This window comes from Apodemus sylvaticus, chromosome 16 (assembly GCF_947179515.1).
Source record: "Apodemus sylvaticus chromosome 16, mApoSyl1.1, whole genome shotgun sequence".
Classification (NCBI taxonomy): Eukaryota; Metazoa; Chordata; class Mammalia; order Rodentia; family Muridae; genus Apodemus; species Apodemus sylvaticus.
Window position 1 is genome coordinate 85,299,869 of NC_067487.1, and position 22,539 is coordinate 85,322,407.

Here is a 22,539-nt window from a genome sequence, read left to right on the forward strand (position 1 = left end):
ATGCAAATTCATAGACATGGTGTGTCTACAGGACTTCAATCAATTATGAACAGTAGCTAGGTCTAGAAAAGAGATTTAATGGAAACGCTAGGGACACTGGGAGGGATCCAATCCATGTGCTCAGTTTTTTATCTATTGAATAAGTCATATAAAATAAAAATGAATCCATGTATTCTATAGATAACTTAAGAATACATGTTACTTTAAAAAGTAACTTAATATTTTCACTTACATATATTACAACATAATACTCACCTTAAATGGACCCTCCTTTCTTATTTTTCAAAACAATATATCATAAATCAAAGAGCTCTTCTCTGGCCCAGTCCCCATTTTTTATGAGCCCCAGTTTATGTTTTCTCTGATTTTTCCATCTGGATAAAGGGTGTGCCAAAGTTATAACAGAGGGAGTAACAGCACAGAGAGACAGAAACAGACAGCTGGTTACATTAGACTCTGCAGTGTGTCTGTCCACATTGGCCAATGTCTTTGATTTTTTTCTGTTGGCCTTCTGTAAGCAATTTTACTGGCTTCATAAAATGTGGCTTGGATTAATTAAATACAAAAACAGTTCAGCCTCCATAATAATATCTCTTATATTAGTATTACTTGGGTTAGAATTAATAAAATTGCACATAAAGCAATTTGGTGAATTTTTTCTAAATTGAATGCACCAACTGTTTTCCTAATTAACACAAAATTTAACACTTTGGTTGCTTTGCAGGCTTGTTCTAGTACTCAGATATCTTTGAGAACATCCACAACATATCATGCTCTACTTCTCTAGATACCTACGACATTCCCCTATTAAAGTTTACACAGCAAAAATGCTCAAAAGTCCAATTGAGGAGGATTTGTTTGTTTTCGAAGCAGGGTGTCCTGTAGCTCAGGGTGGTTTTGACAAGACTGGGAAGTTACTATCTATCATCCTCACCTCTAAGGACTGAGTTTCCAGATATGTGCCACAATGCTCACTGTTTGTGTGTTGTTTGTAGCAGAGTCTTACTGGGTTGGCGAGGATGGCCAGGAACTCATTAGACAATCCACATTAGCCTACAACTCAAATCTCCTCCCCCAGCCTTGTGGGTGCTGGTATCGCAGGTGTGTGCCACCATGCTTGTTTGGATTCCCTTTTGACTCATGTGAAGAGCAAGGAATGAACTTTTGTAGAGTTGACACATTGATATAAATATTGTTCTGTTTTATTCTTACAGCACTTCTAATTGCTCAAATCTTCTATGTAAGCTGTGAAGATTCTCCTGCCTCCACCTAAACTCTTGACTTTATGCCAAATTTGGTTCAGATTTTCTCGGAGAAAAAAAATATCATGGGTCTGTTTTCAATCTATACATTGTCCTATATATTACTCCCTTCTGTCTATTCAAAAGGAAATATTCTCTTGAAACTATCAGAGGACAAATTAACGAGAATGCTTCAAGATATAGAAATAGGCAAGGACTCCCTGAATAGACTCCAGACACTCAGGAAATAAGGCCAATATTTGAAAATTGGGATCTCATAAAAGTAAAGTTTCCACAAAGCAAAAAGAACACTCCCTGAGAAGATAACCTCCACACCAGGAGAGATGGTTTTATACTTGCAAGTCATTGTGTTATCAGATGAAACATATCACTTCTTCATGTCAAAAAAACTTTCAAAATGTATTTTCCAAGTGTTTGGGAACACAGTGCTACCTATGGTCATCCTGCCATTCAATAATATACTAGAACTTCTATACATGGTAGAAATCTATCAATCTCTCCTTTTCTTCTTGTAGTGTGACTCATCCAACTACAATGATCCTGCCATTATGACCTGTTCTGAATGCTATTTTTTTCCTAAACGTTCATTCTCTACCACCATAGAAGTTTGGGTTTCAACATAGAAATTGGGTGGGTGGTGTTGCAGGATTTTCCCTGTCCAATCACATTAGGGCAGTGGGAGGCCTGTGATTTGACAGGGAAATGGGAGGCAGAGCTAAGAGTTGCAGAGACAGAGAGAGTCTTGGAGAGTAAAAAAAGTCAAGATGGAGGCAGATGGACAGGAAGAAGATCCTGATACTGCATGGTTTTAACAGCCATAGGTAACTATGATTTCACAAGGTTAAACATATTGGGATAAAGCTTTTATCATTATCAATTGGCTCTGATATTGTTGTATGGTATCTTGTAAATTGTGATATTATTGATACATAAAGCTAAATTGGTTAATTTAGCTTTAAGAGTCATGATTCTACAGGGTTACTGGGTATTGTGTGTTGGTGGTTCTAGTTAGTTACTGGCATGTGGGATCACTGGTTACATAGATTTATGGATGAGGAAGAAATAACAGCTCCAGGGACAAGGGAACGAGACCTGAAAATGCTGCAATCAGGTGCAGCTGGGGCTAGCTGAGGAGAGCAGCTCAGGGAGAAGAAGCCCATGCCGGCAGGAGGGGAGGAGCACAGTCCAGCACTGAGGAGAGTTGGCAGGCATGTTTTTTAATATTTTCTGCAACAGGGTGGGGGCACAAAAATCATTGCACCATTCTTGTTTTCTTTCCTCAGAGATCTTCAGATTGTTATTTGGAAGAAATAACCTTCATTCTTCCCATTTCTTAACATCTTAACTTTATTACAACTCTCTACCACAGGGTCTCAGTCACTACAGAGATCCTCACAACACAAAGGTCACTGAGGAAATCGTATTTGTCAGGTTCATGTTTCAATATTTTAAGTTTCATTTTTATATATTCTTTACCTATAGTATGGTTTACATAAGTATATTTTAAATATAATAATTCTTTGAGAATTCTTTGAGTGGGAATATATATATATATATATATATATATGTATGTATGTATGTATGTATGTATGTATGTATATATATTTCCATGAAGTTCAACTTGTGCTGCCCATGTACACTAGTTTGTAGTAGGGTCATCTATTGGATCATGGTTGACCTGCCAGGCAGGGATTACACTCTTAAACAAAATGGACTCTCCATTCCCCAGAAAACATGTAATGTCCATGTCTTCTCAATTATGGATGGAAGCTCACAAATCCCTTCTCATTCCATGCTAGGAGGCTGACAGGTTTAATCCTGTGCAAATTATATGCAGGCATTCACAGATCCTGTGAGTTCATGTGTGCAACAACCCTGTCATGTCCAAAAGGTGCTGTTTAACTCTGGCCCTTTTGAACCTCTGGCTCTTACAATGGTAGTGTAGGTCATAGGACATAGTAGGAGAATAATAGCTAGCACTAATCATGTTTGAAAAAAGTCCATATGGAAATCTACTATTTATAAGCTTCATATATATATTCATAATATATATACATATATATTAATATATATTATAAGCTTCATATACATACAAAGCTTATAAATATTATTGGGGTACAGAGCTAAACAAAGAATTTTCACCTGAAGAACTTCAGATGACTGAGAAGCACCTTAAGAAATGTTCAACGTCATTAGTCATTAGGGAAATGCAAATCAAAACAACACTGAGATTTCACCTCACACCAGTCAGAATGACTAAGATTAAAAACTCAGGAGACAGCAGGTATTGGTGAGGATGTAGAGAAAGAGGAACATTCTGCCACTGCTGGTGGGGTTGCAAGCTGATACAACCACTCTGGAAATCAGTCTGGCGGTTCCTCAGAAAACTGGGCATGACACTTCCAGAGGACCCTGCTATACCACTCCTGGGCATATACCCAAAGGATTCCCCAGCATGTAACAAGGATACATGCTCCACTATGTTCATAGCAGCCCTGTTTATAATAGCCAAAAGCTGGAAAGAACCCAGATGTCCCTCAACAGAAGAATGGATTTAAAAAATGTGGTATATATACACAATGGAGTACTATTCAGCCATTAGAAACAATAAATTCATGGAATTCTTAGACAAATGGATGGAGCTGGAGAACATCATCCTAAGTGAGGTAACCCAGTCTCGAACACTCATGGTATGCACTCACTGATAAATGGATATTAGCCTAGAAGCTTGCAATACCCAAGTCATAATCCACATATCAAATGATGTCCAAGAAGAAGAAAAGAGTGGCCTCTAGTTCAGGAAAGGCTCAGTGCAGCAGTGTAGGGCAATACCAGAACAGGGAAGTGGGAAGGGGCAGATGGGGTAATAGGGGGAGGGAAGAGGGCATATGGGACTTGCGGGGAGGGGGGATCAAGGAAAGGGGGAATCATTTGAAATGTAAATAAAGAATATATCGAATAAAAAACATAAGAACTATAAATACCCACATTTATCAGTAAAAACAAAAAACAGGTATGCATGGTGGCACATACGTTTAGTCCTGTCTGAGCTTAAGGCCAGCCTGGTCTGTAGAACTAGTTCCAGAACAGCCAGGCCTGCACAGAAAAAATAAAATAAAATGAAATAAAATAAAATAAAATAAAAAATAAAAAATTTTAGACTCTATTTACTATTTAGAATGCATATATTCATTCTACATAATAAATTGGGTAAAATAATTTATATATCTATACATTCTGAATAGTAAATATTTTATATATATATATATATATATATATATATATATATCCAATTAGAAATTTTAGTTGGAGTTATCCTACACAGGATGTTATATTCATTCATGGGTTGTGTGAAATAAATATCCCAATACCAAGTGTGTAAAATACCCTCATCTAGTTTTTGGTCAGAGGTATCCTTTAGATTCCCCAAACAACACAGGCTTACTGCGTTTGCCTTTGGTTATCCACCAGAACTTGATTATAAAGCACAGGACACACATAAGTCAAGTTGGTACTGACAAGGAATCTTCATCCATGTTTGCTAGCTTTCACTGTACCCTAGTAGGTGCTATAAAAGCTGAGAGGGGGAGGGGCATCAGCAGCAATGTTACCTACCTGTTTACCTTGTGTTTACCTTGTTACTTACCTGTTTACCTTGTGAACCTATGTTGCAAAAATGGCTCAAACGTTGTGACTATAACCAATTGTGCTCTGACTGAATTGAAGGCCAGCTCCACAAGTGGGAACTCATGCTAAGTACTCAAGATTGGGGAACCCATGAGCAACAGAAGTAAACAAACTACTATTACTTTGCCAAAAGGACATAGGACTAAACTACTCCCTAAATTTCAATCTATAAAGCCATAGCTAAATGTTTCTCTCAGACCCCTTCAAGAAAATTTCCTTGTTTAATGTAGAATCTCAAAACTGGTCAGAGCAGAACAGAGGAGGTAGTGGAGTTCTTACCCCAAGGCTCAGAGACCATTATGGAAAAAAGGGCGGAGGGACAAGCAGATATTTTATACAGGAATACAATGTACTTGGAGCTTCCTCTCATCCCTATACATATACATATCCCTGGTCTCATCCCTTTCTGATCGCTTTAGTCCCCTTGGTTTACCCAGACAGTTTTGTCCTCTTTCATGTCATTTAAGAATTTTTGTTCTCTATATAAAATCAAGGAACTACAAAGGAGGTGATTTCTTTTCTCTGAAAGTGACTTAATTTCATTAATATGGCTATCTCCAATGTGCCTTATTTTGTTCTTTCTTATATATTAAAGTTTTCCATTGTATTTATATAGCACAATCTTCTTGCTATCGTTTATTGATAGACATCTCAGTTGGTTAAATAACTTAAGTTACTGGGAATATTGCAATAATAAATATTGGTATGCTGCTTATGTCTATGAAATTCTGATTTGGAGTCCTTTGGGAAAATACTCAGATGGGTCTTTTGATAGATCTAGTTTAATATTTTGAGAAGCATCCATATGGTTTCTATAGTGCCTAGGTGATTTATCTTTCTACCAGCGGCAGATGCAGGTTCCCTCATCTATTTCCTTATGAGCACATAAGTCCACTATTCCTAGGGCACCTGAATACACAATTTGTCCCCATCCCTGCTGAGAAGGATGGGGATATTTATGTTCTAATGACTGTGAATTTGACTGGGATGAAATCTAATCTCAATGCAGTTTTATGCTTTCAAAACTTATTAACTTTCATTCGTGTGTGTGTGTGTGTGTGTGTGTGTGTGTGTATGTGTGTGTGTACACTGAATGTATGCAGCTATCTAAGGAGGGCAGAAGAGGGTGAGATCGCCAGAAACTGGAGTTAAAGGCAGTGGTGATGTGGTTACTGGGAGACAAATCAAGATCCTCTGCAAGAGTTACTCGAGGGGCTGGCGAGATGGCTCAGTGGTTAAGAGCACAGACTGCTCTTCCAGAGGTCCTGAGTTCAATTCCCAGCAACCACATGGTGGCTCACAGCCATCTGTAATGGGATCCGATACCCTCTTCTGGGGTGTCTGAAAACAGCTACAGTGAACTCATATATACAAATTAAATAAATAATTCTTAAAAAAAAAAGTTACTCTAGTGAAGTAAGCCACTGAACCATCTCTACTCTATCACTTGGCTCGCTTGCTTCCTATTATTGCTGCTTCTGCTTCTGCTTCTGCTTCTGCTTCTGCTTCTGCTGCTGCTGCTGCTGCTGCTGTTTTGTATTGTTGGAGACAGTGTCTTACTGTGTATATTTGCCTAGCTTGAAACTCACAGTCGCCTGCCTCTGCTTTCCACTTTCCGAGTGCTAGTGTTAAGGTGTTCAGCACTACACCCTGCACCTAATGCAGCTTTAATTTGCATTTCTCTGATTGCTAGTGAGTTTGAACATACTGCCATGTTTACTGGCTATCTTTATGTTTACCTTTTGAGAACTATTTGTTCATGTCATTAGCCTAGTTACTTAGATTGGCTTGCTCTGATTTGTATTATTTAATCTTATAAATTCTTTGTATATTCTAAATATTAATCCTCTGTTAGACATACAGCTAGCAAAGATTTTCTGACATTCTATAGTAGCATTCTCAAACTTTGGGTCATGACCCTTTTTGGAATTGAATGACCTTTTCACAGGGATTATATATCAAATATTCTGTATATCAGGTATTTATATTACAATTAATAACTGTAGCAAAATTATTTATAGAGTACTAACAAAAATAATAGTATGGATTCAGGGTCCCCACAACATAAGGAACTGTATTAAAGGATCACAGCCCTAGAAAGGTTAAGAACCACTGTATATTCATACAATTAATTATTTCTTTTGCCATTAAAGTTTCATAAGTTCTGACTTGTCAACTGTTGGCATTATTTTCTTGGTGGCTGGAGTCCTGCTAAGGAAGCTACTGCCATTGTTCAGTTTTCTCTGATTTTTCCTCTAACAGTTTCACATTTCAGATCTTACACTGAAGTCTTGATTCATTTGCAGTTGATATATACGATGAGGAACAAAATCTAGTTTCATTCTTCTGCATATGGATATACAGTTTTCCCAACATCATTTAATGAAGACAATCTTTTCTCCAATGTTTACTTCTGGTATTTTTGTTAGGTGACTGTTTATCTGGATCCCCTGTCTATTCAATTGATCTGTGTCTGTTTTAGTGCTAGTATTATGCCCCTCCCCCACCTCAGGCTCTGGAATATAGTTGAAATCAGGTATGATGATACTTCCAGCCTTATTATTTGTTTTTGCTTAGGATTATTTTAATTACTCAAAGCTCTTTTGTGTTTCAGCATGGATTTGAAGATTTACTTTTCCGTTCCTGTGGAATTTTGATGTGGTTGCATCATCAATACACTGCTTTTGGTATTATAGTCATTTTCATCAAATTAGTTCTCTTCCTGTTGGAAATAATATTTTCACAATGAGAAATCAGTCCACACACTTAGAAATAAAGGCAAAGGTCTTTACTAAAGCTTTAGCAGACTGCGGCAAATGCACAAGTAAGAGCCAGCTCCTACTATAAGATTGTACTAACTTCTACACACTAGGCTTATGTAGTCCTCAAACACACTCATTCTTCCATTTTTTGTAGGTCACACCCCAGGTTACACTTTGAACAATTTAAAAAGAGATGGTAAGTTCAGCCACTTAGGCAGATATGCAATTACATAACAAAGATATTATATCTTCACATAATTACTTTAACTACAGAAGTGCTTTTTTTTTTTTTGTTTACATAGTTGTTACTCAGAGTCATCTTGCTTATCTGGTAGAATCATGTTTTTTCCTGATAAGAGTGCAAGGGATGTTTTTGCACATTTATTAATATACTTATTATACATAACATATATTCAGCTAAAGACAAGATGGTCCAACGGCAGGAGGCTACTTTACTGTGCACAGCACCATCAACATCTGTCTGCTCCAGTGCTGTGTACTGCTCACTAGTACAGTGCCGAAACCCAAGCATGAGGCCCCTCAGTGTTCCAGATAGTTGCCCTAAGGAGATTAGCTAGCAGATGTGAAGGTTTCCATAGTATTCCATAACATAATTGTAACCAACATCACAACAATAAAATATGCAATATTATAAACTTCCATAAACAAACAATAACTGAAAAAGCATAGTTCAATAAAAATACACCATTCAATGAGATAAAATATCCCTCTTGTGAATAAACATTATCATTAGAATGTACTAGAATAATTACATTTCTATTTTTCTTTTTTCCTCTCATTATTTGGCAATTTTATTTAGATTGTACAATATTTATTCACATACATATGCTTCTACTGTATTAGGTTTCCATTCTACTACTCAAAAGACATTGAATTTTAGCTGTCTCTTCCAATAGTCCTTCTCTTATCTCCTCTTTAGAAACCTCAACTATTGCCCTCCTGTTACAGAAACCCCCATCCATTTATAGTAACTATTCTATTTCTGCTTGCTAATAAGATCTGTTTCCCCTGGTTTCATTTTTTCACTTTTTATTAGATATTTTATATATTTACATTTCAAATGTATCCTCTTTCCTCATTTCCTGTCTGAAAACCCCTATTCCATCCCCACTCCCACTTCCCTGTCCTGAAATTCCCCTACACTGGTGTGTTGAGCATTCAGAGGACCAACAACCTCTCCTCTCATTGATGTCCAACAAGGCCATTCTCTGCTACATTTGCAGCTAGAGCCATGGGTCCCTCCATGTGTAGTCTTTGGTTGGTGGTTTAGTCCCAGGGAGCTCTGGGGTCACTGGTTGGTTCATATTGTTGTTCCTCCTATGTGGCGGCAAACCCCTTCATATCCTTGGGTCCTTTCTCTAGCTCCTCCACAGAGGACCCTGTGCTAAGTCCAGTGGATGGCTGTGAGCATGCATTTCTGTATTTGATAGGTACTGGTAGAGCCTCTCTGAAGACAGCTATATCAAGTTCTTGCTGACATCCACAATAGTCTCTGAGTTTGATAACTGTGTATGGGATGGATCCACAGGTGGGGCAGTCTCTGAATGGCCTTTCCTTCAGTCTCCACTACACACTTTATGTCTATATCTCCTCCATGGGTACTTTGATCCCCCTTCTAAGGAGTACAGAAGCATCTACACTTTGGTCTTCCTTCTTCTTGAGCTTCATGTGGTCTGTGAATTGTATTTTGTATATTCTGAGCTTCTGGGCTAATTAATATCCACTTCTCAGAGAGAACATAACATGTGAGTTCTTTTGTGATCGGATTGCCTCAGTAATGATATTTTCTAGTTCCTTCCATTTGCCTAAGAATTTCATAAATTCATTGTTTTTAATAACTGAGTATTACTCCATTGGGTAAATGTACCACGTTTTCTGTATCCATTCCTCTGTTAAGGGACATCTGGGTCCTTTCTACCTTCTGGCTATTATAAATAAGGCTGCCATGAACATAGTGGAGCATGTATCCTTCCTACATGGTGGACCATCTTCTTGCTATATGCCCAGGAGTGGCATAACTGGGTCCTCAGGCTATACTATGCCTAATTTTCTGAGGAGCTGCCAAACTGATTTCCAGAGTGGTTTTAACAGCTTGCAATCCCCACCAGTGATGGAGGAGTGTTCCTCTTTCTCCACATACTCTCCATCATTTGCTGTCCCCTGAGTTTTGATAGATTTCCTTGAACCATCCCTGCATCCCCGGGATGAAGCCTACTTGATCATGGTGGATGATCATTTTGATGTGTTCTTGGATTTGGTTGGCAAGAAGTTTATTGAGTATTTTTTTCATCAATATTTATAATGGAGATTGATTTAAAGTTCTCTTTCTTTCTTGGATCTTTGTGTGGTTTAGGTATCAGAGTAATTGTGGCATCATAGAATGAATTGGGTAGTGTTCCTTGTTTTTTTATATTGTGGAACAGTTTGAAGAGTAATGGTATTAGGTCTTCTTCGAAGGTCTGATAAAAATCTGCATTAAATCCATCTGGTCCTGGGCTTTTTTTGGTTGTGAGATTAATGACTGTTTCTATTTCTTTAAGGTTATGGGATTGTTTAGATCATTTATCTGATCATCATTTAACTTTGGTACCTGGTATCTGTCTAGAAAATTGTCCATTTCATCTCAATTTTCCAGTTGTGTTGAGTATAGGCTTTTGTAGTAGGATCTAATGATCTTTTGAATTTCCTCATTATCCCTTGTTATGCCTCTCTTTTTATTTCTGATTTTGCTGATTTGGGTACTATCTCAGTGCCCTCTGGCTAGTTTGGCTAAGGGTTTATCTTGTTGGTTTTTTCAAAGAACCAGCTCCTAGATTTGTTGATTCTTTGTATAGTTTTTTTTTTCTTGTTTGGTTTCAGCCCTGAGTTTGATTATTTCCTGCTGTCTACTCCTTTTGGGTATATTTGCTTCTTTTTGTTCTAGAGCCTTCAGCTATGCTGTCAAGATGTTAGTGTACACTCTTTCCAGTTTCTTTTTTGGAGGCACTCAGAGCTATGAGTTTTCCTCTTAGCACTGCTTTCATTGTGTCCCATATGTTTGGGTATGTTGTGCCTTTGTTCTAAAAAGTCTTTACTTTCTTTATTTCTTTTATTTCTTTATTTCTTCCTATTGTCAAGTAGAATGTTGCTCAGTATGTATATGGGCTTTCTGTTGTTTTTGTTGTTATTGAAGACCAGCCTTTGTCCGTGGTGATCTGATAGGATGCATGGAATTATGTCAATCTTATATCTACTGAGGTCTGTTTTGTGACCGAGTACATGGTCAGTTTTGGAGAAGGTACCATGAGGTGCTGAGTAAAAGGTATATATTTTTTTTATTTAGGGTAAGTGTTCTATAGATATCTGTTAAATGCATTTGGTTAATAACTTTTGTTAGTATCACCGTGAAAGCAACAGTTTTAACCTCTGGTAAGAAGTCTGGTGTAATTTTGATAGGTCTGCCTTATATGTTACTTGAACTTTTTCCCGTACTGCTTTTAATATTATTTGTTTTGTGCATTTGGTGTTTTGATAGCATGTGATAGGAGGAATTTGTTTTCTGGTCCAATCTAACTGGAGTTCTATAGGCTACTTGTATGTTTCTATAGGTTAGGGAAGTTTTCTTCTATAATTTTGTTGAAGATATTTACTGGCCCCTTAAGTTAGGAGTCTTCTCTCTTTTCTATTCCTACTTTCCTTAGGTTTGGTCTTCTCATTGTGTCCTGGATTACCTGGATGTTTTGGGTTAGGAGCTTTTTGCATTTTTCAATTTCTTTGACTGTTGTGCTAATATTTTCTATGGTATCTTCTGCACCTGAGATTCTCTCTTCTATCTCTATTCTGTTGCTGATGCTTGCATCTATGACTCCTGATCTCTTTCCTAGGTTTTCTATCTCCAGAGTTGTCTTGCTTTGTGATTTCTTTATTGTTTCTACTTCCATTTTTAGATCCTGAATGGTGTTGTTCAATTCCTTCACATGTTTTCTTGTGTTTTCCTGTAATTCTTTAAGAAATGTTTGTGTTTCCTCTTTAAGGGCTTCTACCTGTTTACCTGTGTTCTCTTGTATTTCTTTAAGGGAGTTATTTATGTCCTTTTTAAAGTCCTCTATTAGCATCATGAGATGTGATTTTAAATCCAAATCTTGTTTTTCCGGTGTGTTGGGGTATACAAGACTTGCTGTTATGGGAGAACTGGGTTCTGATGATGGCAAGTAGCCTTGGTTTATGTTTGTAAGAATTTTGCACTTGCCTTTTGCCATCTGGTTATCTCTGGTTTTAGTTGTTCTTGTTGTTTCTGGCTGGAGCTTGTCCCTCTGTGGGCCTGTAAGCCTGTGTCAGTACTTCTCTGAGCCTGGGATTCAGAGCACTCGCTGGAGCTCTCCCCTGGCAGGACCTATGCACAGAGACCTGTGGAACATCCCTAGCTCCAGGGTGCAGATGGTGACTGGAAGGACCCTCCATGTGGATTTCTTGTATTCTTTCTGTGTATCAGAACCTCTCCTATGAAAAATTCAATCCATTATTCATGAATCACCTGCCTGTGCCTCATACTGTGTTAGAGTACAGACATGAAATAGTTCATGCTATCAATATATTTATTCTGTAATTAACGAAGGAAACACTATAATGGAACTGATAATAATGATGAAATTGATGCTGGTGAAGAAGTGAAAATGTGCCAGAGACTGTGTTAACACATTCTATGCTTAAACAATAGATGAAAGAGGATACAGAAGAATATTCTCACATGAACAACATATATATGCTTAGTACAGAGAGGGGTAATATAACTTAGATCCTCACATGTCATTAAAAATTATCATATTTTATGTATCATAGCTACATTAGATCTGGGTAAAATTTATATTTTCTTACTGAGACCTACTTATATCACTCAGAAATAAGTGCTAATTTATTAAGAAGATTAATAGGAAATAAAGGAAAAGATAGGTTATTAATTTGAAAATAAAAGTGTTTCCCTGAGGGACAAGTACCTTTTAAAATAAGACTTTATTTTGTTTTTAAATGTGTGTGTGTGTGTGTGTGTGTAGCTGAGTGTGAGAGATCAGAATCCCAGAATAGAGCTTTGGGTTTCCTGGAGCTGCTGTTACAAGTGGTTAAGTTGCAAGCTTAACATGGATGCTGGGACCTGAATTTGTGGTCTTTCCATAGCAGTACATGTTCCTAACTGCTGAACCAAGTTCACCTTTACAGTTAGTGAACCAATTAGTTTCTCTATTCACTAGGCAAAAGAGTGTTTCACAAAAACTGTAGTTCTCAGGAATCAACGAATGTTATACTCTGCTATATCAGATTATTAATAATTCACAACTGAAGTTAAAAACAGGCTCTTGTTAACTTAAGCAAATCCCATGTTTATAGATAATGCATGTAACTAAATCGGTTGTAAATATAGATGTGGACATTATGATTCTCTGACTATAGAGTCTCAAAAAAGTCAAGAAAATGAGAATCCTTAATATTCTTTGGCACGGAATGAAAAGGGACTTTTAAGCTAAAAGTAGCTACCAGTGACCATCACACTATCTATTTTCTAGGCAAAGTTTTAAAGGAATCTTACTTCCTTGAGGCTATAAGGTTTACACTTGTTTTCATGACACTCTAATCCTCAAGGACTTACAGGTTTTCTTTACTTGGAGGTGACAGTGAAGTAGATCTGAAAATAAGAAAATAAATCTTACATTTGAGAATTAGGCTTTGAAATAAAAATATAATAGGTCAAAACATAGAAAAATAGATGCAATTTCAATTGCTAGAGTAATACAAACTCAAATGCCTAGAGGCACACACATTAATAAGAGGTAATGCAGACAAGTGCCCCAGACCCAGAGGGGATTATGGTAACCTGAATAGATGGCTGGAATAAGTCTCATTTAAAGGAGACAGTTTAAACTCAGTTTCTACATGGCTAACCTCATGGGAAGGAGTCAAATCTCTGGAATTTTAAAGACTAAAAATATGTTATGTAAATAGTTGTCATTGTTAAAACCTAGCCCCTCCAAACTATAAGATATAGCAAAGCTTTTAAAGTGTAGGTAGATCCATGGGCAGTCTATAACCTTAGATTGGTAATCAGATGCTGTCCTACATATCAAGCAGGTATGTGTAGGTAAGTGTGAGACTGTGAAAGGAAGCCTGTTTTCTGGTCGATCTAGGTTTAAACCCTGGAGACTCACCAGATTATTCTGGAAGGGACTGAAGGCTGTTTGCCAAACTCTCAGACACTAGGCTCCTGACATGAGGCCCTACCTGCATAATTCTGCTGCCATCATTCACCTAAGGCAATACCACAAGCTCCTGGTATTCTGTCTGGACAACACCCCCCCCCCCCAGTTACCTGGCAACAGCCATAAATGCTCCTCTCCACAATTACCTGGCAACAGCCAGGTAGACCTGGCCCACTATAAAAAGGGCTTCTTGCCCTTCTCCTCCCCCCTCTGTCTCTCTCTGTCTCTCTTTCTCACTCTTTCCTCTCTTACTCTCTTCTCTTGCTCTCTTGGGCTCCTTTCCCCCATTCCCTTTCCACTCTCTCCATGTGGCCATGGTGGCTTTTCAAAACTCTTTGCCAACAATAAACACTTTAAAACCATGGACCTCCTCTTTTCATCTGGATCCACCGTGCTAGAGCAATGGAGCAGGTCTTCCTCCAAAGAGAGAGCTATGTCTAGTCTCCCGCAGTTAACCTTTCTGCTCTTCCAGACACGGTCCCTGCCAAGCCAAGCTGAGCAGCCAAACAAGCCAAGGACACTTGTCCCTGTAGGAACCAGCCAGAGTTCCTCGGTTCCCTCTTTTCCCTTCAGTTCCCTGGCTAGATCCAGCCCTGAGGGCCCCAACCCTGTTCTCCACTCTTGCTTGACATCCAGCTGCATCTGGGGTGTCCAAGAGCTAGAACCTGCCATCCTTGGCTTCCTTGAGGCCCCGGGGACCCATGAGCTCCTTCCTGCTGGTTCCCCAGTGACCTCAGATTGCCCTTCCAAGAATAATCTGCCACTTTTCTTTTGATTAGAATCTGGAATCTTCTCTAGGATGCCTTCAAGCAGAACTTGCTCAACTCAAGGGGCTTGAGGAACAACATAACAACCTCCCATTATGAATTAGGCAGAGGGCTGGTTGGTTAGAGTTGTGTGTGGAATACCTCTAGCAGTTTCACTTTAATAGATGGAAACTCTGGAATTCTGACTTTGACTATAAGAGTTGTCAACTTTGTTCCTTAGAGCCCAGCTTGAGTGGAAAGCTGTGCTCTAAAGAGTGATGATTCGGGAGACTGAAGAGATCGCTCAGTGGTTAAGAGCACCGACTGCTCTTCCAGAGGTCCCAAGTTCAATTCCCAACAACCACATGGTGGCTCACAACCATCTGTGATGGGATCTGACACCCTCTTTTGGTGTGTGAAGAAAACAACGATGTACTCATATACATAAAATAAATAAATGAATCTTTAAAAGAAAAAAAATGATGACTTGTGTAGTTTTGGGGCCAAGATGGTTCTGGCTAGTATAAAACTTCTTAATTCAAGTAATCCTTCGAGGTCCATTGTAGTCTTGCTCAACCTACTTTACATCTTATTGACCTGCCTGGGGTCATGAATTTTAAAGAATTCTTAGCCAAGTTTCAAGATGTTCAAAAATGGCCTGGAAATGGAAAGTTGAGAATTAAACCTAAGTCTCCAAGAACAGAGTCCCAAAGCTCACAGAAATTGTGTATTTGTAATCACAGCATGGTTCTATATGACGGTTATAAAAAGATAAAGGGAAATAAGATATGTTCTATGGGGATGTGGTGAGGTATGGGACAACGGAGTGGTGCCTTGGTGGGCCTATGAAAAGGCTTCCTTTTCCCTTGAGGAACCAGCCACACAACGTATAGTATAGAATATTTTATATTCTATATTTATAGCTTATTCAGGGCATGGGGAGGGGAGTTAGGGTAGTAGAGGCAGAGCAAGGCAGAGAGAGGGAGAGTGGAGAGAGGCTGCTCCACCGCCATGACCAGGTGGAAAGAGGTGGGAATGGAATGGGGATAGAGAAGAAGGAAAAGGGTAAGAGGGAAGAGAGAGGCAAGAGAGCAAGAGGCAGGAGAGAGAGGAAAGAGAGAGGGGAGGGGGCAAGAATCCCCTTTTATATTGTGCCAGGCCTACCTAGCTGTTGCTAGGTAATTGTGAGGTGGAGTTTAGACAGAATCCTAACAGTATGTGCTTAGCAGAGACCATTCTATAAATCCTCCTAGGAATCTGCAAAGCTAGTATTACTGGGAGCAGTTATTACATTTCATGGGAAGAAAATGGATACAGCTAGTCAGAGCTGTCCAACCCTCACCACCTCATTAGCCAGTGTCAGAGCCCTCCAAGTGTGCACCACCTCATTGGCCAGTGTCACAGTCCTCCAAGTGTGCACCACCTCATTGGCCAGTGTCAGAGCATTGGCCGGTGTCAGAGCCCTCCAAGTCTGCACCACCTCATTAGCCAGTGTCACAGTCCTCCAAGTGTGCACCACCTCATTGGCCAGTGTCAGAGCCCTCCAAGTGTGCACCACCTCATTGGCCAGTGTCACAGTCCTCCAAGTCTGCACCACTTCATTGGCCAGTGTCAGAGCATTGGCCGGTGTCACAGTCCTCCAAGTGTGCACCACTTCATTGGCCAGTGTCACAGTCCTCCACGTGTGCACCACCTCATTGGCCAGTGTCAGAGTCCTCCAAGTGTGCACCACCTCATTGGCCAGTGTCAGAGCTTTCCACTCTGTACCACCAAATTATCATACTTGATTTTACTTTAAATTTTTCTTTTACCATCAAATATGCACATTGTACTTAAATGCCAAAAGTTATTTTGCTAATCTTGTCTCCTTGACATTATCTACAACAATGTTATGAAATAAACAGATGCCCCATTCTGATAAGGAAACTGAGGCAAGAAGAAAAAGATGTGTCTATAAATACATAGTCAGTAGATGGCATAATAAGGGCTAAGACTCAGAAAGATAGACTTGCTGTGCTCCTCAATATAATGTTCTTACACAGACGTGGAATGGTTGCCATTTTAAATATTAATTGCAGTCATTTTGTAATTTTTTAGAAGGACAGATAGAAATACTAGGGAAAGAAATATTTTTATTATACATCAAGCAGGAAAACTGCAATTCTTCTGGATTTAAGAACTGTGGGTAACCACCATAAAATAAACACAGGCCTGAAGGCAATTATGCTCAGGGGATGTATCTGAGGAGGAGGATAAATCTACATCTGTGTCCCCTTTCCCTCACTCCTCTGGTGAGAAAGAGAGGAACTTTTTATTTCTGCACTTTATTCTGTAATGATTAGAATATACTTGAAAAACTACAATGAAGCAAAAATCCCAAAGTAATTTAAAAGTCATTTTCTTCTAGAACCAAGGAAGTTTAATCTCACAGTAAAAATGCCTTGAATATAAAGATATGGGCACCACCAACTTTAAGCCAAATTTTCTATTATACTTCAACTAGCCATAAATTTGTAGTTTTCATGAAGAAAGATATTTTGGTACTTGTTTGGTAAAAAGGACACTTTCTGACTCATACTGTAAATGTGAAGGAGACTTCTACTTATGCAGTGAGGAAACATTTCCTGGTTCCTAGACCACTAACACCATCCAGTCAGGTCTAACTCGGGAGTTTCACAGGTCTCCTCTACTAAAATATAACAAAACAAAAGAAACAAAAAAACCAAAAACTAAAACAAAAAACAAAAACCTGCCACCTGCTTGCTTCCCTTCAGTTTGGCTTAGAGCATCGGATACTTCCAGAAGCCTTTCTGTTAGAAGTACAGTTTGCCTCAGAACTAGGTAATAAAGATGACGGCCACTGTACATTTCCACTGCTTTGATAGAGTACCTTACAAAAGCAACTTAGGCAGAAGGGAGTTTATTTTGATTTACACTGCAGAGGAGACAAAAAATTCAAATCACAACACCTACAAACATCCCATTATTGTTTAACACAATTAGTTTGGCTATCAAAGCACAGGTTATCTTTTTAGATCTCATATTAAAAAGCAGTTTAGATGTCTTAAAGCAAATGTGTAACCCAATGGTATTAACAGGGTATGTCTTAACTGATGGAAATATGTGCAGAGACCCACAGCCAAACATTAGGTGAAACAAGGAGAATCCTGCAGAAGAGGAGTGAGAATTTCAGGAGCCAGAACAGTTAAGAACACAAGAAAACCCACAGAATCAACTAACCTGAGCCCATATGTGCTCACAGAGACAGAAACAACCAGTAAGGAGTCTGCATGGGGCTGACCTACGACCTCTGCATATATGTTATGATTGTGTAGCTTGTTCTTCTTACGGGATATGGTCCTTGAAGCTGGGCTGTCTCTGACTCTTTCACCTGTCTTTGAGACCTGTTTCCTCCTACTGTGTTCTGTTGACCAGCCTTAATAGGAAGGAAGGTGTTTTGTCTATTGCAACTTGATATGCCTCTTGTATGGTTGAAATCCCTGGAAGGCCTGCCCTTTCTGACCAGGAGGAAGGAATGAGGGGGCAGGTTGAGGAGGTTGAAGAGGGAAAAACTGCAGTTGGGATGTAACCTAGGAGAGAAGGATAAATAAAAAGTAAAATAAAATTATATTTTTTTAAAAAGAAGGTACGTTTTAAAATCAAATTTTATTAACATAAAGTATGTCTCTACTCTTGGCTACATACTGTTTGCTATTATCCCCAGCTGCATTATATACTATTTATATATTATATAAAGTCATTGATTTACTTTAAAGTAAAATTTTAAAAACGGTAATGAATATAAACTACTTAGCTTCATTTGCCTGATGCCCTATTTTACAAAAGTTATATACTAGTAACATTGCAAATGAAGTAGAAATTGTATTTTATATATAGTCTTCACTACTTCCCTAGTTTCTCCTTCTCACTACTTGATGTAGTTTTCCCTGCTTCCTATGTGGTGCTGTTTCTGAGTTTCAAAGACTCAGGCTCTGCTTCTCCTGCAAGAAAGCAGGAGACCTGAAGCTCTATGTGAGGTGTTTGGGAGACAAAATAGCTGTACTCACTAGTTTCACCCATGCTGAAAATAGCCCTGGGGAAGGGACCATGCTGTGAGAAGAGAGAGTATGTCTTCTGGGAAGCGAAGGCTGAACTGTTTGGCTTACACATTAATCATCTGATTTTTTAAATGCAAATAAATCTCTGCATTTCTACTTCTATAAGATATATAATTCTAAGTAATTCCCCAATTCTAGTAATGCCATAGGCTATTATAAGTTCAGGCAATTTCTAAGTTTTCTGTTAGAGTAATGTCATCTGTCTCTTATTCCTGGATGTTTCTTCATTGTTCATGTCATATACAGTTCCTAAATGTCTCCCCACCCCACACAAACAAAAATACAAAACAAGAAAAAACAGAGCAAAACAAAATGTGGTGCTTTCACTTTTTGTATTTTTTTTAAAGTGATACTTTATATTTAGTAATTCAGGCAGACTATTCTGTTGTTTGTATCACAGACTTCTCTTGCAGGGAACTCATGGTACTTAGCATGTAGAGATTTATGGGGGCATTGCTTGTTTCAATAACTATTTCTATACACTGTGAGGGAAAAGAACACATGGGAGGGAATAGTCAGAAGGTGAGAACCAGAGCACGTGCACCAGAGCCAGGAGGGCCTGGCTTGTGTGAGGATCAGTGAGAATACAGGGAGTCTTCAAACTGTGTTCTACTTTACAGTCTTAACCATGGAAACAAAGGTGTCTTGGCTTTGTGTTATCAGGTTCTTTGTATCCTCGAAACCAAACAAAATTAGAGAAGCAAAAAGAATGTTAGCACTTCCATATTGGAATTATTTTTTCTTGAGAGAAAGTTAAGAGTCTTAAAAGTAGTGAAAGAGAGGAAGAAGCCGTGTAAGTGAACCAATAGTTTTTGTCATTAATTTTTGACAGGAAGGCAAAGAAATTCAATGGATTCTTAATGGGCAGTAAGTGGACATTAATGACTTCATTAGACTGCTGGACAAAACTAAAACTTTTCTCATTCTCAGGCAGACAGTAAGGAGATTTTTGATGGCTTCTTCACTTTGATACAATTACATAGTCATGAAGGAAATAAAACTTCTATAATCAACATAGATTCAGGTAATGATGAAAAGATTTCTAAGAGGATTGTGTTCCCATCAAAAATTATTATTCTAAAATATATATGATGTGTTTAATATTGTTCTGATCAACTAAGATAAAAGCTCAAGCTATGCAACTCTGTGATTCCTTTTTATTTTTGCATTTTATACATATGTACATACATAGACATATACATTTGTATTATATATATTTTACATAATTTCTTATGAAGATCAGAAAAATAAATATTGCTTGCTATATCACCTTTTGCAAATAACCAATGTTAACATATTTTTATTATTAACATATATTTATAGCCACTTCCAAGTGCTAGATCCTTGTTTAAAATAGAGATAACAGAAACCCATCCTTCTAGGAAGGGTAGATAGAAAATAAGCCTATGAATAAAGTGATAATAAAAAATAAAAAGTTCTACCAAGAAGATAAAATAGGCTGACATGAAATGGAAAGAAGTGGCTGACTGAGGCTACAAGTGAGCTGTCACAGAAGAGCTGTCACTGTGACAAAGTAACTCAGTGGAGGCACACTACATCACAAGGAAACCATGTCAGGAACAAAGATCAGCACATGTTAAAGGCCTGGATAGAAGCCAGTGTTCGGTATTACAGAGACAGAAACAAGGCCAGCATTTTTAGAGATGAGTAAAGAGATTGAACAGTAGAACATGATCTGATCCTAGAGGGTCTTGGAAACAATGGGAAGAAGCTTGTATTTTATTTTGGTAGTTTTCCTATAAAGAAGTCACATTACTTAATCCAGAAAGAAATGCTGTGTGCACACAGGATCCTAGAAAAATCAATAGCAAAGGCAAATGTAACTATGAAGAGGTTGCTACAGAGCTTCAGGTTGCTGGGATGAAGGAGAGATAAGATTCACCTACTTGGTGAAGGGAATTGGTCTGATGCTGCTTGTATTCCAAAGCTAAATACTGATTCCTCAAGATGGGGTTGCCCCCATGGGCATCAGATCCTCATGTACTTGAAGTGATGCCAGGTGAACTTTCTCCCCAATTTACTTGGTTAAGAAAAGGCAAGATTCTATGATTGGGCAGTAGAGAGAGAAAGGTAGGACTGGAGGTTCAAGTGAGGGGGTTGCAGGTAGAGAGAGAGAGGGAAGAGAGGAAAACAAAGGAAAAAGAAGCTGTCATGGACCAAAGCCACATGACCAGGAGAAACAGCAAGTAACAAGGGAGTCTATAGCCAGGGACTAAGTTAATATAGCTCTAGATCCGCCCCATCTAGGTTATGACATAAATAAAACACCTGGGTTATATGTCTTTTATATGGGCTCCTTAGGATATAAATTCCATCTACAGTTTGGGGAAATGGTTACTATAAGAATTCATCTTAATGAATGAAATATATAAAATATTAATAATCATTAATTATTAATAAATAAAAATATTACTTTTTATTAATTAAAAATCATAAAAATACAAAGAAAAACTGATCAAAGTGAGCTTGTGTTTGTGGTATAAAGAACTGGTGGAACTGTACTTCTGTTTACAGATCAGATAAATATTGTAATAAGCCCCTTGCATAGTGCCAGGCCTCAGCTGTCACCAAGACTCCCTTAGTCTAGCATCTTTTATGTCTTCAAAACCAGTACAAAGCAGATGACATTTCCACTGACAGGTTCCGTTCCCATTTGGAGATTTAGTCCAAATGGAGCGCAGGGGTATCAGCTCCTGTGTGCCTGAGCAGCCTTTCCTATTGTCCCAATGAGGCACAGGGCGATTCACTTCAGTGCTGCCAGGGGCTGTCCAGGGCAATCACATGGGCTGCTTCAGTCACCACACCCTGATCACCATGCACAGATTCTTAGTCAAAACAGCAAAGTAGCCTCTAACTCAATCCCTAACCGAGTCTTTGTTGCTTTCAGAAACATCACAAGCTGAGCTTCTGCTGCTCTCATTTCTCATACCATTATCAACTCCCTTAAGAATGGCCCATTAAGTTCTCTTCATATTACTAAAACGCTTTCTAGACAAAAGTTCCCAACTCATAGAACAGTCCAAAGTTTAAAAGCTATATGGTCAGGTTTATCACAACAATGACCTCACTTTCCATGATAGAAACTTTGGTTCTAGTTTAATTGTTATAATGAAACACCCTGATTTGTCAACGTAGGGAAGGAAGAATTTAGCTGAGCTCACAACTCCATATTACAATCCATCATAGGCACGTCAGGTAGCAATAACATGAGACGGCTGGCCACATCACACCCATAGTCAAGAGCAGAAGAGCAATAAGTGCACACACGCCCACTTGTTTCCTTGCTTGAAATTATCTCAACTTCTCCAATCTACTTTTTGAAATAATTTCTATTTATTCTTTGAAGGTATCATACATGTACAAAATGTAGCATGACAATTTCTCCCTTTGCTCCAATTCTCCTCAAGATCTTCCCAATACAACTCCCTCACGATTTCATGTCCTTTCTTTAAATTTAATTAACTAGTTATTTAACTTATTAACCAACTAAGTCCAATTAGTGTGCATGGGTTTAAAGTTATCACACTAAGGTGTGAGTAACTTATGAGCGCCCCCTCCCAAGGTGGCAGTCCCCGCACCAGCAGCTGGCAACTGCCAATAGCAGGACACCCTACCTAGAGAATGGTGCCACTCACAATGGTCTTGGTCTTCTCACATGAACTTTCTTAATTAAGGCAGTTCCCCACAAACACAGG

The 22,539-nt window shown here is 38.5% G+C and overlaps 1 protein-coding gene across 6 annotated transcripts in view; it reads right to left on the reverse strand.

The window, feature by feature from the left end:
* Mctp1 (multiple C2 and transmembrane domain containing 1) overlaps nucleotides 1-22,539 on the reverse strand; it is a 658,641-nt gene that overhangs the window by 471,584 nt on the left and 164,518 nt on the right. The window lies entirely within an intron of this gene.